Genomic DNA, 11,206 nt, shown 5'->3' with positions numbered 1-11,206 from the left:
CGGCTCTTCCTTATTCCCCAGGGAAAGGTACTACTACCGGTGCAGGCCTCCTGTTGGTGGAGGGGGAGCCGCCATTTTGCCCCTGTTTGCCGACCAGATTCTGCGCAACTTCCTCAGCAAGTCGTTGCCTCGCCTGAACTGGGTCCCCCGTGAGCCGCACTGAAATCTCTTGTCACGTTATTACTTTCACTTTTTCCCCAGAGTGGCGCACAGTGTGCCGACTCGTGAACAGCACAGTAGTGACCGCGGAATCCACTTGCCGTAGCCGTCTACGTGGGATGAAACTTTGTCGGCTGGCGGAAAAAGTCTCCTTTGGTGCGATGCTGGCCGTGCCCTTTCCGTGGGAAGACGCTGTTGCACCTCACGTGGCATGACTATTATTCTGTTCACTGCGACTGTATGTGGCTATAAAAATAATGCAGGCTCATGGCTAGAAAAGTAATGCGGATACTGATGTCAGAGTAGAGATACCACGATCGTGGCCTCTGGCAGAGAGAACCTGTGATTAGGATTATCTGACAGCAATACTATGGGCGGACCACGAACGATCAATAATAGTCTATACACATAAGTCGAAAGAGTCCGCACGCTAACACCTAAAACAGTTTAAAATTAGAGCGGTTACTGCATACAAATATAATTGATACATTTTATACGAAGCCTGTAGCCTGGCAGGAAATACACTACTGGCCATTAAAATTGCTACACCAAGAAGAAACGCAAATGATAAACGGGTATTTATTGGATAAATATATGATACTAGAAATGACATGTGATTACATTTTCACCCAATTTGCGTACATAGATCCTGAGAAATCAATACCCAGAACAACTACCTCTGGTCGTAATAACGGCTTTGATACGCCTGGGCATTGAGTGAAACAGAGCTTGGACGGCGTGTACAGATACAGCTACACATGTAGCTTCAACACGATACCACAGTTCATCAAGAGTAGTGACTGGCGTATTGTCACGAGCCTGTTGCTCGGCCAACATTGACCAGACGTTTTCAATTGGTGAGAGATCTGGAGAATGTGCTGGCCAGGGCAGCAGTCGAACATTATCTGTGTCCAGAAAGGCCCGTACAGGACCTGCAACATGCGGTCGTATATTATCCTGCTGAAATGTAGGGTTTCGCAGGGATCGAATGAAGCGTAGAGCCACGGGTCGTAACATATCTCAAATGTAACGTCCACTGTTCATAGTGCCGTCAATGCGAACAAGAGGTACCGAGACGTGTAACCAATGGCACCCCATACCATCACGCCGGGTGACACGCCAGTATGACGATGACGAATACACGCTTCCAATATGCGTTCACCGCGATGTCGCCAAACACGGATGCGACCATTATGATGCTGTAAACAGAATCTGGATCGCGCCGGCCTGTGTGGCCGAGCGGTTCTAGGCCCTTCAGTCTGGAACCGCGCGACCACTACGGTCGCAGGTTCGAATCCTGCCTCGGGCATGGATGTGTGTGATGTCCTTAGGTTAGTTAGGTTTAAGTAGTTCTAAGTTCTAGGGGACTGATGACCTCAGATGTTAAGTCCCATAGTGCTCAGAGCCATTTGAACCATTTTGAGCTAGAATCTGGATTCATCCGAAAAAATGACGTTTTGCCATTCGCGCACCCAGGTTCGTCGTTGAGTACACCATCGCAGGCGCTCCTGTCTGTGGTGCAACGTCAAGGGTAACCGCAGCCATGGTCTCCGAGCTGATAGTCCATGCTGCTGCAAATGTCGTCTAGCTGTCCGTGCAGATGGTTGTTGTCTTCTAAACGTCCCCATCTGTTGACTCAGGGATCGAGACGTGGCTGCACGGTCCGTTATAGCCATGCGGATAAGATGCCTGTCATCACGACTGCTGGTGATACGAGGCCGTTGGGATCCAGCACTTCGTTCCGTATTACCCTCCTGAACCCACCGATTCCATACTCTGCTAACAGTCATTGGATCTCTACCAACGAGAGCAGCAATGTCGCTATACGATAAACCGCAATCGCGATAGGCTACAATCCGACCTTTATCAAAGTCGGAAGCGTGATGGTACGCATTTGCCCTCCTTACACGAGGCATCACAACAACGTTTCACCAGGCTACGCCGGTCAGTTGCTGTATGTGTACGAGAAATCCGTTGGAAACTTCCCTCATGTCAGCACGCTGTAGGCGTCCCCACCGGCGCCAAACTTGTGTGAATGCTCTGAAAAGCATATCACAGCATTATCTTCCTGTCGGTTAAATTTCGCGTCTGTAGCACGTCATCTTCGTGGTGTAGCAAGTTTAATGGCCAGTAGTGTAGTTCTAAGTTCAAGGGGACTGATGTCCTCCGATGTTAAGTCCCATAGTGCTCTGAGACCTTTGAACCACTCACCACGGACAACGCAGTGGCCGACGGCCTTCACTTAATGACCAAGAGCAGCGGCGTTTGTGAAGAGTTTTCACTGCTAAAATACAAGCATCACAACGTGAAATCAACTTGGGACGCACGAGGAACGCGGTGAAATCTGGCGTTAATGAGCTACCGCAGCTGATCAGCGACGCAAGTTCCTCTGCTAACAGCACGATATAGCCTGCAGCGCCTCTCCTGTGCTAGTAATCTTATCGGTTGCATACTAGACTGGAAAACCGTGACCAGGTAATATGAATCCTGATTTCAGTTGGTAAGAGCTGATAGTAAAGTTCGATTGTGGCACAGAAACCACGAAGCTATTTGGAAACCATTTTCAACCATTCAACGATGGAATTTCTCTGAATTACAATGAACCATGTCACCTGACCACAATTGTTCGCGGTTGGTTTGACGAAAATTCTCGACAGTTCGAGCAAATGATTTGGTCATCTAGATCACCCGACAGGAATCACATCGAACATTTATGGTTCAAATGGCTCTGAGCACTATGGGACTCAACTGCTATGGTCATGTCCCCTAGAACTTAGAACTACTTAAACCTAACTAACCTAAGGACAGCACACAACACCCAGCCATCACGAGGCAGAGAAAATCCCTGACCCCGCCGGGAATCGAACCCGGGAACCCGGGCGTGGGAAGCGAGAACGCTACCGCACGACCACGAGATGCGGGCAAAACATTTATGGGACTTAATCGAGTGGTCAGTTCGTGAGCAAAATCCTGTGCTGGCCAAACATTCGCAGTTATGGACAGCTATAGAGGCAGCATGGCTTAATATTTTTTCAGGGAACTTCCAATGACTTGTTCAGTCCATGCCACGTCAAGTTGGAGCAATACGCCGGGCAACTGGAGGTCCGACAAAATATTACGAGGTATTCTATGACCATACGATTTATTTCGCTCCTTATCCTCTCAGAAGTGGTTCCTTTCAGGTTGTCCTATTTAGCAAAATCACCCAGTACACACATCAGTCCTGTTAAACTATACAATGCTGCGTAAGTACATTTCTAGTACCGGTCGCGAAAACTGTCTGAAACATTTATTCCTCGATCAAGCCACTGTAACCGTCATGAAGGGTGCTGGTAGAGAAATTGTTTCTTGATCATAATGCCAGAATGAGGAATAAGAGTAATCTTGTCATGACCATGATGCAAATGTTATGTCCGTTCGCATAATTGAGGGACTGAGAGTGAATTGGTACAAGGGTCATTTACCAATAAAATGATCCAAATCTACATTTGGAAAGATGAAATGCGAGTCTCTTCTGAGTAAAAGAATTACAAGCGATTTCCTGTATAGTACCGCACCTTGAGATGATAAAATTTGAGTTCTAAGTCAATGCCTAGACTGCATTTACAACACAACTAGCAAAAGTGAAATGGCGGATAGAAGTAGAATTCCTTCTATCTTAAATGAATGTTCAGGAACTTATTTTTTGAATGTACAGCAATAGCGTTATATGTATGCCTTTATGAGTATTTTCAATAACATTTGATGCTTTTTTTAAGTAAGCCATATTTTAAATACCGCTTCTATAACTTGAGGCAAAATCAGCATATTGACACAATACATCATAACGCCCTTGAAAGTGGAATGCAATAGCGATTTTGGTCCATCTAAAAAGACAAAGAAGCACTTCAAACATATATTTATTCCCGAAGACAGCATCGAAGCACTGTAGCAGGTCAGCAAAAGTTTTATATAGTGGAAATGAAAACAGAAAACTTCCTTTCAACTAAAGCCGTGTATGCGACAGCGAAGGTCAAAGTTACTAGAGACACAGAAAGAAATAAAATACAACGGAGGAATACCAGGTGGATCAGAATCAGCAAAGAAAAATCTGTAACAACGCAGTTCAGCCATTCACTAAACCGTGATCTTGCGTTTATAGAAGCGGATTTTAGCAGGCCCAAAACTGGTCCCTCAGCAATACCTAGTTCTTCAGCCTTTCCATCAAGATGAGTTTCAAATAAAATTTGAGAAATGGAAAACTCTGCAACAGATGAAGAATCATATACCTCCACGTTAACATGAGGTCTGTATCTTTATCGCATCCCCAGATAGCAGTTACCATAGGTGAAGGAAGAGGTGCACTATTCTTGCCCGCGAAAGACAAAGGTTCCGAGTTCGAGTCTCGGTCTGGCACGCAGTTGTAATCTGCCAGGATATTTCATTCCAGCGCACACTCCGCTGCAGAGTGAAAATTTCATTCTGGAAACATCCCCCAGGCTGTGGCTAAGCCATGTCTCCGCAATATCCTTTCTTACAGGAGTGTTAGTTCTGCAAGGTTCGCAGGAGAGCTTCTGTGAAATTTGGAAGGTAGGAGACGAGATACTGGCAGAAGTAAAGCTGTGAGGACGGGGCGTGAGTCGTGCTTGGGTAGCTCAGATGTAGAGCACTTGCCCGCGAAAGGCAAAGTTCCCGAGTTCGAGTCTCGGTCCGGCACACAGTTTTAATCTGCCAGCAAGTTTCGTATGCGCTATGATTTGAAAAAGTAATGGGCCAGCTCTCTGCAGCTAGAATTGCTGCGCAAACACTTTCTCCACGTACGCGTACCCCACACCTACTCTACCACACAAACATAGGGGTTACATTTGTCTGACGTGAGACGTTTCCGGAGGGGTCCACTGGGGACCGAACCGCACAATAACCCCAGGTTCGGTGTGGGGCGACGGTAGGGTGAGTGGAGTGCAGTAGCCTGTTGTGGGGTTGTGTACCACTGGGGCTACGAAGGGGACGACGCCTCTCTTTCGTTTCTAGGTCCCCAGTTCAATACAATACAATACAATCATAGGATTGCCAGGCTTAATCTGCAATGTTACCAAGCCACAATCATCCCCGCAGCAGTTTCTACAGCCGATGAATTTCTTGAGAAGGCTAGCAATCCGGGGGCTTCAAAGACGCAGCGGAAGCATAAAATTGGCAGATACGAGAAATACGAACGGTGTAAGCAAATGAATGTAACTCAACAGAAACAAGATACATTAATAGCGGGGGAAATGAAATCGATGGCTTACCACTCCATAGCTATCACTATCTTATTTCTGTTTTAGTCTGTAATTTATCAGGCTATTCGTATGAAAGTGATCGAAAAGTAATTGTTAGACTCGACTGCTAAGTCAAGTTTAAATAGGAAAATAAACACCGCTCTTTGTAATGAAGGACTCAGTGACAGCAAGTCCTTAAACAAAGAGACATTAAGTAAATAACCTGGAGCGGCTTTTACAGTCAGCGACCCACAGCTACATGTAGGGACTGGATGCGACGACATAAATTGGCAGACGGTGCTATGACGTGTACAGTGTATCTAGGTGCTCCTGATTCGTTAAGTCAGAGTACCAATTTCTTTAACAGTGCTCGTTGTTAACTAGATTACAACAAAAACTTAATATTTGCTGTTGAAACAGCTGTACAACAATCTCTGAACAGCACCAACAGTTTTGTTTCCCACACACAAGAAAAATAACCAATTGCTACTTAATCACAGCAATACGCCCTATCCTTACACCTCTCAGTGACGGTTTAATCTCTTTGTAGCAGACAGACATCTCATTTTGGAGCTCGTGAACAAGTGTAACAGGCTGTCACATAATCAGTCACCTCATAAACCACACTACTTCGACCGCCCCCAACCTGCGTAGTGGATTTCTCATAAATTATGATCCCACACACAGAAACATAATGAAGGTTTTTTTGTCTTTCGGCATTCATAATAAATTTGGTAATTACCTAAGTGTCTCATAATTCTGTCTTACGAAACGTGTATGCTACCGAACATAATTACCATGGCCTATGTTCCTTTTTGCGTTAGGTCCTTTAGTCTATCCTCGACGAGGTAAACCACCTATTCCTTGATTATGCGAGTTCTAAACGGTCTATTCATTTTCACAAATCCGAGTTGTAGGTAAAGTATTATCGGATTCTGTATCATCCAGTACCCTTTGCCCCTAAAAGCATTGCTTTATAGAGTAGCTTCCTCACCGCGAATATCATAACTGTTCACCGAATACCTACACATCAACTAGAGGACAGACGACCAATGTAGCCTCTTATTATTAACGGCGATACACAAATGAATTCATCCATCCTGCATATCCTGAGGTCCTAATTCGTTTAATTCAGTGAAGCTCTCGCATGTCGTCCCGTTGTTAAGTGAAATCACAGCTCCACTATGAATAATAAAAAAAATTGAAAGCAATTTCTTCTTCACTAAATTGTTCCTACAGGCTTGTAGATGAAATTTTAGGAAGTATCTCGATATTGTCAAAGCAGTCAACTATGGCTATTCACACAACAATATAAATCATGTATGGGAGGGAACCTATGATTTGTTCTCAGTATCATACGTCATACGAGTAACTATTAGCCAATAACTCTGAGATTTTGAGCAGAAAACGAGAAGAAAGTGGTGTTTCAACAGTTTCGTTACAAATGCATCAGAATTCCAATGGAATGAGGCCGTAGCTGCCATCTTTAGTTAATCCAAAGTAGCCAACAGACGAAACAACAAGAAACCACTCTAGGCAAATCAGGACTTCTCATTCGTGGCTCTCTGGTGGTTACAGAGCATGTACTCGGTATATAATGGGGGATCGTGCTCTATCGTGAATTACTTTGTCGTTGCACTGATAAATCACCATAAATGGTTATAGATTTATAGCTAGAGAACCAGTTCCTTGTTATCAACCTATATGACTGGGTGCTCTCTTTTTATTCTGAAAATTAAGTGAACGGAAATGATGAAGGGGAATATCGCATGAAGTGAACATCAAATGCTTCCATCTTCACAACTCAACATTCAAAAAACAGGGAAAGTAAGCGACTTTCTATAGATTATCTTACGAAGGTACTGAATTTCATTACGATCGTTTTCAGCTGCATTAGCTAAGGGGCAATACAAATGAATCCCCAGAGTGTATACCATTTAGGTTCCTTTCAGAGTATGCTGATTAAATACTTCCGTACTTAACAGTCACATACAACCGCTCGCTAGACGAAAGATCAGAACCCAAAGACTGTAAAGTTGTACAAGTCACACCAATATTAAAGAAAGGCATTAGGAGTAATCCACTAAATCACAGACCCATATCATTAACGTCGATATGCAGCAGCATAAAGAACGATCTAAAGAACGTATATTGTGCTCGAACAACAAGACAGCGGTCTGTTGACACACAGTCGACACCGATTTAGAAAACATCGCTCTTGTGAAGCACAACCAGCTCTTTACTCACACGAAGTGCTGAGTGCGATTGACAAGGGATTTCCGGAAAGCTTCTGACACTGTATTACACAAGCGGCTTGTAGTGAAATTGCGTGCTTTTGGAATGTCGTATCAGTAATGTGACTGGATTCATGATTTCCTGTCAGAGAGATCACAGTTCATAGCAATTGATGGAAAGTCACTGAGTAAAATTTAATCGGTTTCTGGCGTTTACCAAGGAAGCGTTATAGGCCTTGTGCTGTTCCTTATCTGTATAAATGATTTAGGAGGCAATGAGAGAAGCCGTCTAAGGGTGTTTTCAGGTGATGCTATTGTTTATCCTATAGTATCGTCATCAGAAGATCAGAACAAATTGCGAAACGATTTAGAAAATATATGTGTATGGTGAGAAAATTGGCAATTGACCATAAATTATGAAAAGTGTGAGGTCATTCACTTGAGTGCTAAAAGGAATCTGTTAAACTTCGGGTACACGATAAATTAGCCAAATCTAAATGTCGTAAATTCAACTACATACCCAGGCATTACAGTTACGAACACCTTAAACTGGAATGAACGCACAGAAAATGTTGTGGGGAAGGCAAACCAAAGACTGCGTTTTATTGGCAATTGGCAGAACATGTAATAGATCTACTAAAGACACTGCGTTTTATTGGCAATTGGCAGAACATGTAATAGATCTACTAAAGATGTCCGTCCTCTTTTGGAGTACTGCTGCTCGGTCTGGGATTCTTACCAGATAGGATTAACGGAGTACATCGAGAAAGTTCAAACAAGGGCAGTACGTTTTGTATTATCGTGAAATAGAGGAGAGAGTGTCAATGACACGATAAAATATTTGGGCTGGTCACTATTAAAAGAAAGCGATTTTCGTTGTGGCGAAACCTTCTCACGAAATTTCAATCACCAACTTTCTCCTCCGAATGCGTAAATACATTTTTTACACAGACCTACATAGTGAGAAACGATAATCGTAATAAAATAAGGGAAATCAGAGCTCAGGAGGAAAGATACAAAAAAAATGGTACAAATGGCTTTGAGCACTATGGGACTCAACTGCTGAGGTCATTAGTCCCCTAGAACTTAGAACTAGTTAAACCTAACTAACCTAAGGACATCACAAACATCCATGCCCGAGGCAGGATTCGAACCTGCGACCGTAGCGGTCTTGCGGTTCCAGACTGCAGCGCCTTTAACCGCACGGCCACTTCGGCCGGCGGAAAGATACAGCTGATCGTTTTTCCCGCCCACTGTTCTTGATTGGAATAATAGAGAATTATTGTGAACATGGTTAGATGAACGCTCTGCCAGGCATTGAAGTGTGATTTACGGAGTATACATGTAGATGTAGACGTAAACGTAAATACACTAATTTTTTAGTGATGTTCCACCAACTGGTAAAAATTGAATTCGCACCAGGAAATAAACTCGATATCACACAGCTAGTGAAGCTCCGATGCGTAGAACATTGTTTCACTGCTGTAGTAGCAGTTAAGGCAGAAAGAACAGCATATTATTCACAAAGCTTAAGATGAGGGAAATTATAGAAATTCACGACGAGAATGACGTTGTTGCAGTCGCAAAATGAAATGTTCTCATTGTCACTTATTACGTTCAGAAGGTTTCATTAAAGTTACAAGAGAGTATCTAATGAATTTGGAAGGATAATTCAAGTCTAGCTCCGAAAGAAAGTTGAAGATTACAGAGCAGCCAAAAAAATCTTCCGATATTTCTAGGTTTCAGCTTTTCCAACAGAAGAAACGCGTTTTTGAATGTCTCTCAAAATATCACTCTAGCGCTGCTGCACTAATCTTGCTAGATGTCTGGGCCACCAGACATCAACTTGAGGGCAGGCTTCACTGTAGCACCTACAGAATACATTGATTATGCCTGATCATTGAAATTACCTGAATATGTATAATACATACTAACAATTTAATTCCAAGTAAAGTATCCTATGATTTATGTAATTGTGTTGCTGTATGTTTATGTGTGTATCTGTGTAATGAAGATATAATTGCATCATGATAATTGTCGAAGATGAAAGCTCTTAACTAACATTTGTGGAATGAATCGTTCCTACGGTAATGACAGTTCAAGATTATAAAATATAGAAGTCGCCCAGCAACTCGGCTTTTGCCAGTTTTGCTAACAAACACATCATGTAAGCTAGAGCCGACGCATCGCAAGTGAGTCGCAGGCAAAACGGAATCTGAAGAATTGCATTATACCATTGGAAAAGTTGATAGATTATGAACTAATAGTAAAAAGTAAACACCAACACGTCCGTTACTGTAGACACGTTGTTACTCAGTTATTACTGTGGGTACATATCAGCTGTCATCTTACTGCAACAGATAAAAGTTCCTCTTTTTAAGAGAAGCAGATATAATTGGAAACCACCAAATGAAACGTTTGTTCGATTTTTGAGACAATACGGTCATGAACATCAACAAAAGCTCAACGAGGATAATGGAATGTAGTCGAATTAAATGGGGTGATGCTGCGGGAATTAGATTAGGAAATGAGACGCTCAAAGTAGTAAATGAGTTTTGATATTTGGGGAGCGAAGTAACTGATGATGGTCGAAGTAGAGAGGATATAAAATGTAGACTGGCGATGGCAAGGAAAGCGTTTTTGAAGAAGAGAAATTTGTTAACATGGAGTATAGATTTAAGTGTCACGAAGCCGTTTCTGGTAGTATTTGTATGCAGTGTAGCCATGTATGAAAGTGAAACGTGGACAATAAATAGTTTAGACAAGAAGAGAATAGAAGCTTTCGAAATGTGGTGCTACAGAAGAATGCTGAAGATTAGGTAGGTAGATTGCATAACTAATGAGGAGGTGTTGAATAGAACTGGAGAGAAATTTGTTGCAGACTTTGACTAGAAGAAGGGATAGGTTGGTAGGGCTTATTCTGAGGCACCGCGGGATCACCAATTTAGTATTGGAGGGCAGCATGGAGGGTAAAAATCGAAGAAGGAGACCAAGAGATGAATACACTCAACAGATTCAGAAGGATGTAGGTTGCAGTAGGTACTGGGAGATGAAGAAGCTTGCACAGGATAGAGTAGCATGGAGAGCTGCATCAAACCAGTCTCTGAAGACCACAACAACACAACGGTCATCAGATGTAAGTTGCATAATTTTGGAAACGGCAGGTAGAACTGTAATACACCAACTGTCTTAATTTATTTGTCTTTAATTCAATGTAACTTATTTGCGAAAATTAGTTTTGACATTTGTGTGATAGGACATGAACATCATCGTACCTTCAGTCACTGTATTGTGACGGCAATGCCCCACGTAAAAATGAACATGAATCAAAGTGCAAGACGTATTCATTCAAACTACTGGTCATTAAAATTCATTACAATGAACAAATACTGCAGTGAACTGGGTACTCATTCAGTAAAATTCTGAACAGCGAAAAAACATTTCAATAAAGTGATTATTACACCTCTCTTAACACACAATAGTTGAACTGAGATTTTAGTTGACAGCAGACGATTCGATTTGTTTCGGAAATATCTACAGAGTTCATATATTAAAATTAACTGACATTGTCAATGC

This window comes from Schistocerca nitens, chromosome 9, assembly GCF_023898315.1.
Source record: "Schistocerca nitens isolate TAMUIC-IGC-003100 chromosome 9, iqSchNite1.1, whole genome shotgun sequence".
NCBI lineage: Eukaryota > Metazoa > Arthropoda > Insecta > Orthoptera > Acrididae > Schistocerca > Schistocerca nitens.
The sequence above is the reverse complement of the archived record's forward strand: the minus strand, read 5'-3'. Positions refer to the sequence as shown.